This window comes from Amblyomma americanum, chromosome 1 (genome assembly GCF_052857255.1).
Source record: "Amblyomma americanum isolate KBUSLIRL-KWMA chromosome 1, ASM5285725v1, whole genome shotgun sequence".
In the NCBI taxonomy this organism is placed as follows: Eukaryota; Metazoa; Arthropoda; class Arachnida; order Ixodida; family Ixodidae; genus Amblyomma; species Amblyomma americanum.
The window spans coordinates 98,731,861-98,745,097 of record NC_135497.1 but is presented as its reverse complement, the minus strand read 5'-3'; the positions used below and the strand labels follow the sequence as shown (position 1 = coordinate 98,745,097).

The 13,237-nt window shown below is 50.4% G+C and overlaps 1 pseudogene; it reads left to right on the top strand.

The window, feature by feature from the left end:
• The first annotated feature begins 5,500 nt into the window (after positions 1 to 5,500).
• On the top strand, positions 5,501 to 6,729 carry LOC144112758 (uncharacterized; annotated as a pseudogene).
• The last annotated feature ends 6,508 nt before the right edge of the window (positions 6,730 to 13,237 follow it).

Sequence of the window (13,237 nt, the reverse complement as noted above, 5' to 3'; positions counted from 1 at the left end):
TCCCGGGCTCGAACCCGACCGCGGCGGCTGCGTTTTTATGGAGGAAAAACGGTAAGGCGCTCGTGTGCTGTGCGATGTCAGTGCACGTTAAAGATCCCCAGGTGGTCGAAATTATTCCGGAGCCCTCCACTACGGCACCTCTTCTTCCTTTCTTCTTTCACTCCCTCCTTTATCCCTTCCCTTATGGCGCGGTTCGGGTGTCCAACGATAAATGAGACAGATACTGTGCCATTTCCTTTCCCCCAAAAATCAAATATTATTATTATTATTATTATTATTATTATTATTATTATTATTATTATTATTATTATTATTATTATTATTATTATTATTATTATTATTATTATTATTATTATTATTATTATTATTATTATTGCAGTAAACACAGCAGTGCTCGTCAGCCATCGCGGCCATGTTGGCGGCGGCGGAGGCGACCAAACCGAATGAGCGGGCTTTCTGCGCTGCTATTGGCTTGCTCCGGCTGCCGCTTCCGGTCTCGTCGGACGCCTGTCGCCGCCGATCTGGCCCCGCCAGATATTGACCACTGATCTCCACTAGGTGGCTGGATGCCGCATCTGGTGCTCGGAAGTGAAGCCACCGGAAGTTGGACTGCATGTCCCGGAAGTCAGCCTTTGGTAGTGCACGAAATCGGACCTCAGCAGGGTTTTTCAGTTTTAGTTTTCGTTTCGCACTTAGCATTTTGTCTTTTCGACGTTTTCGCCTTTTTAATGACAATGCCTACCTGTTGCGCCGTCAACTGCATGAGGAGAGCAGCAAAGTCCTCGGGAAAGACGTTTCACAAATAAGGGTACATTGCATCGCTATGGGAAGACACTAGCAGACGACAGAATGTCGCCACACGCAGTACGTACGGGGCCTCGTCTGCTCAGCTCTGTGTCGTCCCGTTGCGCTAGCGTCACCAACTCTGCTCTTTGTTGTGATGCACGTTGTCGCGCTCTGAGCCCAAGTTATACCATCAATGGGGGATAAATTTGAAATAGAATAGGTGGGAACCTTCATCAGGCAGCCGACTTTGCAGCGACCATTTTACCGAATTATGTTTAGACCGAACCGGAGCGAGCTAGGGCGAGGCCACAATCTGGTGAGGTGCCGTCGGTGTTCTGCTGATTCACATTAGCCCGCCCAAAAGGTATATGGTACTACTTTTCCGACGGAGTGTATCAAGTACTGTTTCATACTGTCGCAAATTATGCCTGAATGTCCTTTTATTCGTGATGCTTGGTGCAGTTGACTTCTAACAGCGCTTGTCACACGCGCTGCTGCATTCGTCTTTCTCGTCAGTCGAACGTTTCTCTCGTGCTGTGTAGATGGAAAGTGGCTGTGCTATAGAGTTAGATTAAAAGCACCTCTGTAATGTAAATGACACACTAAAGCGGTAAACATCACCTGTCATCGATGAGAAGAGACATCGTCCGCCACCAACTCGAAATTGAAACAGCGGCAGCTGTATAACGAGTGGCTCTTCGAATGTCAGGATTTCCGTGCCATTGCCTTTTCTTTGCTACACGAAAATTTGTTCTTATGATGACCTAGTCTCATCGTCATTCGACTACTTCTAATTACGCTCGGAAGACAAGGACCAGGTCAGAAAATAGTGTTTATTGCACGTACCTCTTTGCCGCGGCATGGCGAGACATGCGTGCCTGTTCACTTCGGTTCCTCTTTTATTACAGTAGACGTTACACGAAAACAACGCGAAAAATTGAGGACGGAAGGATGAAAGACGCGATTTTTTGCATTGAAATACACAGCAAACACCGAACTTCCGGGACATGCCATCCAACTTCAGGTGGCTTCACTTGCGCCCACTTCAGAAAGCGGGAATGCGGCATCCAGCCCCCTAGTGGAGATCAGTTATATTGATGCGCAGCGTCCGGCGAGACCGGAAGTGGCAGCCGGAGCAAGCCAATAGCAGTGCAGAAAGCCAGCTCTTCCGGTTTGGCCACCTCCGCCGCCAACATGGCCGCCATTGCCGACGAGCACTGCTGTGTTCATTGCACGGAAATGTTATTATCGTGGAAATAAACGCTTCACCAGACATGAAAGGTCACTTTTTTGGAGAACACGACCGGATATTCGATCGAAATGCCCGCTTTTCCTCCCAGAAGCGAAGGTGCCGAAGAAAACCGCAGCCGATGGTAGCCACGGCTGAGCGGGCATCGAAAGGTACGCGACCGCATGGATTCGAGCACGCAAAACCTTGTAGATATCTATACACGCGTGCTGCAGTCATTACAGTGGTGTCTAAATGAACAATTTCGTTATTCTAACAGAGGACTCAGCGTCGCTGTTCTCAAAGAGCTCCTCGCTCAATGGTATTTGCCACTTGTTGATCACATTGCTTTCGCGCTGAGCGATACGCGGCGGCGGGCTGTCGCTTATTCGCTCCATGTATCTCCGGCCGGGCGTCGCGCCGCCACGACGTTTTCTGCCGGGCGAACATCGTCGGGAAAAAAAAACGTCGCATGTATCCCGGGCTTTAATGGCTGCAGGCTGTACACGGTAACTTCATTACCTAAATTGCGCACGAAGCGAGATATGAGCGAAGGACGCCTGTTCTGGCGACCTCTGAGCCACCAACAGGAAAAGCAGAAAGGAACCTGCGCTCTCAGCGCGGACTTCCGCCGTGATGGCGACCCCTACTACAAGGTGCCGCCTTGACCCGGCGGGCGGTGTGCGATATGTCGGCGTGTAAAACTGGCGCTTCGGACGTCCGGCGAGGAAGGCTGGGGCGAGAGGAGTAGAGTGCGTGAAAAAAAAAGAGATAGAAGCTACACAGTTCACTTGCATTATGCAGCAGGCGGAGATAAAAACGAATCAATGAACCGTGCGTAACGCTGGCTGCGGTACGTGGGGGAGAGAAAAGAGGGAGCCAGAACGGGAGAGGGCGGAAAAGTCGGACGTCGCGCCTGCAGGCATGTGATGAAAAAAGAAAGTAAATGAAACCGTGCTTGCAATCTGCAGGGAACGACATGGGCAACTGGGTGAGTTGGTGGCCTTTCATTTTTTGAGAACTGCCGCGCAGGCATAGGAAGAAGTGAAGGAAAAGAAAGGCAGCAAAAAGGGGGATATCTGTAGGCGGCCACCCAAGCCCACGTGGATTTCATTTTGCTTGCTTCCTGGATCGATGAGAGTTGGAGCGTCTATACTGAGCCTGAGCACCCGGGTTCGAGCCCGACCGCGGCGGCAACGTTTCGATGGGGGTGAAATGCACAATGCGCCCGTGCGCTGTGCGATGTCAGTGCGCGTTAAAGATCCTCAGGTGGTCGAAATTATTCCGGAGCCCTCCACTACGGCACCTCCTTCTTCCTTTCTGTTTTCGCTCCCTGCTTTATCCCTTCCCATACGGCGCGGTTCGGGTGTCCACCGAGATATGTGAGACAGTTACTGCGCCATTTCCTTTCCCCAAAAACCAATTTTCATTTTCATTTTTCTGCTTCGGCACCGAACCGGCGTCGCGTTCCCGATTCTGAAGACGCTTGCTGGCTTGGTTTATGGTTTATGGGTGTTTAATGTCCCGATGTGACTAAGGCCATGAGTGACGACGTAGTGAAGGGCTCCGGAAAATTCGACCACCCGGGGTTCTTTAACGTGAAAACTAAACCTCTCGACAGATTTGCCTGTCTGGTGCACTGATCTCGTGCACTGACATCACTGACGCGTGCACTGACATCGCACAACAGACGGGCCTCTAGAATTTCGCCCCATCGAAATTCGACCGCCGCGGCCGGAATCGCGCCCACCGCGTCTTTCGGGTGAGCAGCCGAGCGCCATAACCACGGAGCCACCGCGGAGGCGAAGACGCTTGCCGGCTCTCGAAACATCCTGGTCTTGTTGGTTTTCATCTTCAGGCGCAGAGCACAGAAACAAAGAGGAGGAACGGGCGAGAGCGCTTGTTGTGTGTGTTCATCCCTCCCTCGTCTTTGTTTCTATATTGTGCATCTTAACATCCGACCCCGCCCACTTGTTGCAGCAGTACTGTCTCCAAGGGCATGGACGCGGTTCACGCGCACAAACACCGGATAGACGAGCAGTCCGCTCGTGTCACTACGAGTTCGCAGATACAGCCTAGTTTAGGTAAGGCTTGAGGAGAGTTCTTCCATGCAATAAATGTGAACTACAAAGTCACTGCGATGGCCGCGGGTTCTCAGCCACGCAGGAAGCGCTGGAGAGGATTCGAATCCCGTTGAGCATTACTTATTTTTTTTCCGGCATATGAAGGCACGTCGTCTTATTTCATGTCCCTTGAAAGCACGTGATTTCTCCACGAGAGCAGTTGCCTTATGCTGTGCACTCTCGTTATCCATATTGCAACTGCACACTCGGGCGCTAGTTCCGCTTCCTCTGGTCGCCATTCCTCTTTTCGCCGCTTAGCGCCGTGCCCTCCGTGTGACGCTTCAGTTATACATCCGCATATCAAAGGACATGGAGAGCCTTCCACAAGGTTTAGGTTTTAGGGATGCTGAAAACAAAATGACTCCTTTGTTGGTTAAAGATATCTAAATTGCAATATTTTTAAGTCGTGCATCGCCTGTTTTAGTTCGAAACGCATCCTGGCCGATCCCCCACCGTGGGTATGTACCATTCCAATAGAGGCCAACAACAACATGAGAAGACTAGAGTCTTGGGGGTGTAAAAGCGGGATGAAAAATTGCGCGAACCGTAGTCACAGAAATTAGGGGTTTGCAAATAGTACTTTTTTTCAAACCGAATCGAATACAAATAGGGGAGCTAAAATCCGGATCAAATATTTCAACTAACATTCGAATCCTTGTGCGATTATTCGTACAAAACGAGCAATCGTGAGAACCAATGGAAAGCCAGCGGCGGCGCTACGGTACAATGTTATAACGTGTGGAGTTGTAGCTATTGCTGTTAAAAGATGAAACACCAATCTCCACTAAGTATTCGCTACATGAAGGCAGTGCATTAAATCTACGACTGTCAAGTTATAAGTCCAGACAAATTACATTTCGCTATTGATGGCGATAAAAAAAGCAATCTAGAGTCACAGACAGTTGAGATGGCCTCCGAGGTCGGCATCAAAGTAGGGTTTGCTGAACTTGTCTGAGCACTGTCGCGAGGCCATGCGATAAGCATTATGAACGCCGCCACACAAATGGACCGCGTCGTGGCGGTGAACATACCATCCTGCGCATACTGATCGCGACATGACGCTATGCGACGTCGCTGGGGGCCCTGTTTTGGAATAGTCGTCGAAGAAAAAATTGGGGGGGGGGCGCTAAGATTCGCCTTTAAGTGTAGAACGCGATAGCGTTATTGGGTCCCGTTCGCATCGCCTACTAAATTACCTAATTACAAATTAGCATAGCCATAATTACTCATTCATCCATCAGTATACTTGTCTGTAAGCCACTTTGCTATGTCAAATACCACAACGCATTCACTAGGTCGGCCTTTAATCAGCTTGAACCGACGAGCCAAGACGAAGACGGCGTTCTGAACTGTTGCTTTTTCGATGTTCTCCGGCAAGGATCAATCGACCCTTGGCCGAGGTACTGATACGGCGTCAGCCAGCAGTAATACGTACTGTACAGCCCTCCCCGGTCTGCCTGTGAGTAAGCTTGTCTTCAATTCTGTGTTTATGCATGCATGCGGATCTTGCTGGACGACCCTACCGTGCTCAGGACTTTCGAGACGCTGTGCGTTCTGTCATCGACTTGAGTGACATTAGTTCCATCGGACAGTTTCAGATGTCTTATGTATAGATGGTTACCTGCAAGTCAGCGTTAGCAAAGCCAAAACTCGTTTGCAGAGTAGAACTACAAGTCAAAAACCATCGGTGCATCATAATTGACTGAAGGTAGTCAAGATGAAACTTTTCTGGCCTCCAGGACATCTGGAGGATGCGTACATTCGGGACGCCCTACGATCTTGCTGCAGAGAGACATCAATCACGGCTGGAAACTGGAGGCTCACAGAAATGGAGCAGGTGTGGACACTGAATCTGGATATTGTGTTCAGACTGTCTGGTGACGTCACAGTCAGTGATATTCCCCACCTTTTGGCTGTCTGTGGAATTCAGTACCTCGTTTTAATTACCGGAAAGCCACCTTTTTGTCTACGGTGTCACAAAGTAGGTCATATCCGTCGGCCTGCTGCACTCCACGTTGTGATGATTGCCGGATTTTTGGTCCCTCTACTGAAGAGTGCGTCGTCTCCTGTGCAGACAAGGTGCGGGGAGGCCCCCATCCTACGGGTGAAACCCTACAGGAGCATTTTAGAGGTGCTAGTGAAGTACTGGATGCGACTGGCAGCCTGTCAGAAGCAGCGCCTATTGGAGCAGTTAATGATGCTCCGTCGAAAGATGAAGGCGTGTTTTCTAGTGCCGCACTTGCTGCAGAGGTGTTTGTTGCATCTCAGCCTTCTCCAGATGGGCAGCTGCCTCCTGACGCTGAGTTGTCTACGGATTCCCCTGCAACGGAAAGGTCTGTCAAGAGCGTCAGTGCTGAGAAGGCCGTTGAGTTTCCGAGTGGAGGAGTTGGGCCTACTGCGGCATCGCCTGCTATGCAGTGTTCTGCAGTGGAATCCGGCGGTGCGAGTGGGCGCACCATGGAAGAGCCTGAAAACCAGCGCTATGTTCAGCAGCCTGGCGAAAGCTCAAATGCAGATCCATGCTGTGAAAATGTGGCCGCGAAGCGATGCTCATCGCCAACATCTGGCTCTTCGGAGGAGACAGGACGTTAATTCTTCCTGTCAGGCATAAGCCCCGCCGCAAAGGGACCAAGAACAAGCCGTCGCTCGAAATCAAGGAGAAAGGTAGCTGCCTCAACAGAGTTCTCGTGACTTCGCAACTCCGAATGTCTGTGGAACCTGTACTTAGCAAAAACAGGTATGTACAACTGCGTCGTCTTTTTCTGGCAGTTGGCTCGACTTCGTCGCTGTACAACAGACCAGGATAGAGAGTGATGACGCGACAGAAAGAACCATCCGGCCTTTTCTGGCAGATTACAGAGATTGCGTGTCACATTCTGTGGGCCCGGTCTTTCGGCGGGTTGTCTCCTGTTGCTGAAAACGAGCATACCTAGGTTACCGGAGCGGCGAGTTGCTCCGGCTGCGCAGCTTCAAGCGGTCGCCAACGCCGGACATTTTTTTCCGACATGGGGGTTTTAACGCTTTCGAGTTAAACATAAAAAACAAATTCAATAGCCATATTGTTTATTAAGCAAGGTGGTACTCGCCGCCACCCCGATTCAAAGGGGTGCTTAGCATCTAGTCTATCTCTATGTCTATGTGCCTGCCTATGAATCAATCAATCATGCGGCCGACTCTGTGTCCAGGAGCATAATTCATTCAAGTGTTCATTCCTTGCTTATAAATAGGCGCTTTTCGGCCTGTGGTCTCAAAAGAAACGCTGAAGTAGGCTAATATTAGAGGGGCTTGCAGGGTAGCGGTGCGCGGATCAAAAGAAAGAAATTATACACATTGTAGCGAGAGCTACACTGGGCTACCAGTCGAGCATTTCGCGGTGCATGGGAGAGGAAAGTTGTGCGCATGCGCCGTTACCATGGCAACCGGAGAGGAGCAAGGTGCGGCGTGCGCTTCGCCGTCGCCGCGCCCGAGCGCCCGCTCCACCGTCAAAGCCCAGCGTGACGTCACGCGGATGAGCAGTTGTGCGCATGCGCCGATACCATGGTAACCAGAGAGACCCCACAGCTGTGCCGCGTTCTTCGTCGCCGCCTCGCCGCACACCGCTCTATCACCCGAACCCCGCGTCACATGCGCACGATTGCGTATAAAAGGCGGAGATGTAGTGGGCATCTGTATCACAATGTTTGACATGCATGCAGAGAAGGAGAGTCCAGCCGCTGATAAACGGCGGTATAGACAAAAGAAGATTAACTCTTCCGATCCTGAGGTTGTCGCTTGGCAGTTGGATTGAACCAAATAAGAACGCTGGAGTCTGTGTGTACGTGAAACAAGGTATCACCGCTTTCAGACATCTCCCTTCGATCGCGGTGAATAATGGTGAAGCCTGCTGTGTTCGGCTTCCGGAAAGCGGCATTATCATCCAAGGAGTCTCCGTGGCACCGGGATTATCTGTCAAGCAGACGATTGATGTGGCTGCCACGTGTATACCAGCCTACGGCACGGTTTCACAGTTGTGTGCGACTTTGGGTGATTTCAACAGGAAACAGGACTCTCTTAGCAGTGTATGAAAGAAAAGTTTGACTTTAATTTAGCTTCGGACCCTCACGTCCAGACTACACAATGGGGAACTACTATAGAGCTTGTATACTAAAGAGGCTCTACTAAATCGAAATACTGCGTCGACAAAATTGTGACCGCTGCATGGTACTTCACAGATCATCGGGCAGTCTTCGTCTCTGTCAAGCAAAATGAATGAAAGATGTGTATACCCAATGTCTCTCATTGCTAAACATACAGTGACCACAACAAGCTGAGCCGGAGAAGCGTACCTTTCGCTACGTAATCCAGGCATAGCCGAGCTAAGCCACTGCCAATTTTTTTTAGATTACGTGCATTTTCTTGGAATAACTGCACGAATGCTGGAGAAGACTTTCCCTTGCCCTGCGTGCGCGTTCCTTGGTGTTGTCATGTGTCAGTTTCCGTAACGCACGATTATCAGCTGGACGCCCCTCTCCAGCTATGGTGTACATTGTGTTGGGCGCGTGTGCTTTTCTTTCTTTAGTATGGACTTAACGCCTGTATATAGATATACCTACTTTGGCTGGGACACATTTTTCTTGTTTCTTTTTGTCCCAATATAATCTATATATATATATATATATATATATATATATATATATATATATATATATATATATATATATATATAATAGTGTAAATAAACTGTTTGTATATAGTACCTCTCCCCCTGTCCTTTCTACTCTGTCCCCTCACTTATTTCATTTCATTTCTCCAGTCTGCCTGCTATCCCTTTATTTCAGTTGCCCCAGCTCAGGTGCTTCCGTAGCGATGGCAGATGCCGGGGCTCGCAAAAATCTTTTCCTTCTTTTTTGTTATTATTTTAACAATAAACTACTACGACTACTACTACTACACGGGCGCTAGATGTTGAAAAATCCTCAAATGTCTACTGACTCCCGGGAATGAGTACTGGCCTTTTGCTGCAGGATTAAAGCAACTTTCGAGTCCGCGCCATCCTTATTTTTAATGCGATATTTTTAAGGCGTCCGTGTCGCAGAAAAACCAGTGTTGTTGGTCGTGAGCGAAAAATCCACGAAAAAAATCGCCAGAGAAGCAACCCAGGTGGTCCCCCTAGGTGGCAGGTAGGCCGCCTAAGTCACGTGACCTTGTGGCGTCATCACAACCTACCCACCGCATTTTGGGCAAACTGCCCACCGTGGCAGGTGGCAGTTGAATTAATGATTGGTCGTGAGAGGTTGCTCGGGAAGAACAACAGTGCCTCTCACAAGCCCCACCGGTGGCAGCACCTGCCATCGCAGGGCAGTGGCGCATAGCTTAACCGTTGCACAACTGCGCCAGGAGTGGCCAAATGTTTAGGGGAATCCCCTAAGGTGAAGTGACGTTGTAATAAGGGAGTAATTACTCATTTGCATTTACCCAAGAGCAGCCGTACGCGACTACAAAGTCGCTCAACTTTCTCAGAAACTTCGTAGTTAAAGAAAAATTCGTCCTGGCCCGGGGTCGTCCTGGTCCGACACCTCATTCCAGCCACCCTGTGGCTACGCCTCGTCACCTGGTTGGTCACGTGACCAGCCACGTGGTGCGGAGCAGCGCCGGCGGCGAAACCGAGCTGCCACAGCTGTGCGCATGTGCCGTGTCAAGTGGGACGAAGATGAAGAAAGAACGCCCAGCGAAACGGAGCGGCGAAAGACACTTTGCAATTCGACTGAGCGAGTCCCACTCGGCCAGCTGTAGCTAACGCGTCACTTCGGGTTTAGCCAGAGCTAAACCACCGCCAATTTTTTTTTTTTCAAGATGATAAACATGGCATCCGCGCAAGAAACACTTGCATAAACGTTTTCGTCAAGCACGAAAGGGCCCCAAAACTGGTTACGCTTCACGGTTTTAGTCGCTTTCAATGTTTCTGTACAGCCGGCCTTTAATCTACGACTTCCGGTCAAAACTGGAAATCTCAGCTCGTATACAAACAAAAAGTATCAGCAAACGATTAAGTCCATCCTCGGTTCTGCGGCGGGTGAGATAAAACGGGAGTCTCGCGTAATCTCGCGTAGAACCGGCCACCGTTGCGAGCGAACGCCATCTCCTCGCGGCGTCTGCTCACGATATATGTCGGACAACGGTTAGGGTGTCTCGCTCGTTGGGAAACTGCGAGATAAAACGGTCCGTGTGTGAGCGAAAAAAAAAGAGGTCGTTCCCGGAAAACTTGGTCATAGGGTTACACACGGCCGTCTAATCGGGTTCGTCGCCACTAGTCCGTGCCTGTCCACGCCGGTTCACGTTGCTCGATATAGTCTGCCACAACCGTCGCCAGTTGTGCCACGGCATGTGCATGCCCCGTAGACCCCCTGTCGAAAGCAAAGAGCCCAAGGGTCTTCATTCTGAGCCGTGCTGCCTGGTGAGTTATGCATCCCCAGCGTTCCAAGCCTCTTTAAGGTGACAGAACACTCGTCCTTGCCCCTCCGAAAGTTGACTTCCACGGCTGCTACAAGCGCCTATGGCACGCCTTTAAACCTAATCCCTTAGGCTCTAAGCTTTTTCCTAAAGACTACACACAGATCGGTCGAAAGAAACGACACTGGCTTGCCTGCGCTGCAAGGCAGAGCAGAGGACATGTGAAGCCGGGACAAGCCCAGAACCTCTTCTCCTCTCCTCCGTCCCGTCTTTTAGCGTAGTTTCTTGTCATTATAGGTGCTTCACCAAACAGCCACTGAAACGCATCGGCTTAAACTCCGTCGGTCAATTGTCTCGCAACAGACATTTGAGTTACTTTTCCAGCTGAAACTGGGCTATAGACATACAGTGACAGCGCCAAGTGGTGGCTTGTAGTGGCGGCCGCCACCCCCAAAATTTGACAGGCCGCGCATAATTTAACGAGCACTTCCTTGAGATCCTGACGAGCAGGAGGTTTTCTGATAATGCAGCCCGTATATGGCTCCTTCACTGGTTAGATCTGGTAAAATTTGTACTAAAAGCTCTCGCCGCTGCATTTTGTGCGTCTGATTTGTTTTATGTTCACCAGGACCAGTGCCACAAAGACATCATGCATACCCAAAATCATCCTCAATCCCACGTCCCGATATTCTTCCTAGAAGCATGCATCCGGAGCATCAGTTGGCAAGGAGGATTCACAGAGCCAAGGCGATGAATCAGAGCTAACAACTTAGAAGGGGCCTCTTTCATAGATGCCGCAGGTCCCATGAAAGGGATCTCAGCGATCTCGGTAATCCACCAGGGACAGGCAGCCATTGGATTATCTGTCAAACGAGAAGATATTGCAGATACGGAAAAGGTGGCGATTGCGCTGGCGGCCTCACATCCTACATCAGAATACATCATCACAGCTTCGCAGACAGCCTACATAAACTCTATTCGGGGCAATATTGCACCGCTAGCCTGCGGAATCCTTCAACTGCCCAGAGCTTTCGCATTCAACAAACAGCTGATTTGGTATTGTTGTGATCGGAGGCCCTGACAGCGGGAACAGACGAGCCCGGCCGGCGCCATCGAACTATGTTTGACCGAAGGTGCTGTCGTCCTGAGAAGAGGATTAGGAACGGCTCCTGGCGACGGCGAGCTGTGACGAAATGCCTCTAATCCCTTCGTCCGGAGTATGGAATGCGGCATTTCTCCCGAACTGCGCCCTCACGTGGACCGGCAGAAAGACCCGAACAAAGGCGCCGGACCCACCTCGCTAGCTTGCACCTGCGCGGCCAGACAAAGCGGGGGCGGACAGGGCTGATTCATCTTACCCACTGGAATTCACGGGGCCGTCAGGACGCATCTCTTCCACGGAGGGGATCACCGCCTGCAAAGCCAACGACCTTATGCACCTGGTCAACCGGTCGGAAACAGCATTCCAGGACCTCAAGGCGCCAGGATTCCTTATCGCCTGTGCACGTGTTAGTGAGGGCGGAGCGGTCACGGAGTTAGGGCGGATACTATGAAGAGTGTGTCTGCCCATTGGACGCTTGATCAGCCACCGGTTTCCCTAGCTAGGTGCCTAGGGAATATCCACTGTATTTAAGCCGCAATTTGGCTGGTTTCAGAGCACTTCATCTCTGACTTTTGGTCTCCCTGCTTCTGTTGTAAATATGTAAATAAACCTTCAAGTTTACCAACCCTCCTGAAGGCTTCCCTCCGTCGTCTGCAGAGTTCATCGTCATGCGGTGAAGACCGCGGTCCTGATACCCAAGCATATCAGTATATACCAGGCCGCCAGGGGGTAGAGGTGAAACGAGCTTGCGCACTCCGCCGCCCGAGCAATTCTGCCCCGGGGATCCCTCCTCCTCCCTCCCTGGAGACGGCGACTCATTCCAGCCTTTTATAACCTATGCCCGAATTCTACACCTACGTCTCAGTAGGTAAACCTATCCAAATCCCGCTAAGGTTTTGAACAAATCAGAAGAATGTCACCTAAGACAATTTGAAACTATGTCATTCGACAATCCGGCAAAGCTTCACGATATGAATTGAGAAGCTTTTAAATCGGAGTGTAAATTCTGTGGCCACTACGCAGATACGTATCATATGGTATGGGCTTGCCAGGCTATAAATTGTATAGATTTAGTAAAGCAGCCAGCGTGCATGGGAAGGTTGGGAAGCGGCCCTGTGCGGCTCGAACCTCGAGGATCAACGAGCCCTTGTCGAAAGAGCACGGGCGGCGGCCTTTGCCAACGGAATCCTGGGCTGAGGACCCGACCACCTTCCCCTAACTCCTCCTCCCGTTTTTCCTTCAATAAATGTTTTCATCATCATCTCCGCTGTACCCCGCTACTGATATCCTCGCGCCGTCCTTGCGTACATATACTTCGTGTGAAAAACTTACGCAAAGGAGTTACAAGTGAGTGAAAAAAAAAATGGCGTCACAGTAATGGCAATGTAACGCGAAATTCAGCGACAGGCGAGTGGGCGCTGTGTATGTAAACAGAACAAACAGAACGCGAGATTGCGCAACGAATCCACAGCTGTCGTCGTTCTGCAGCTCACACGGTATGTCGTATAAGTGCCTCAAAATTTCCCCCCCCCCCTAGAAGTGATAGGCGTAGCTCCTTCTTTGTTATTT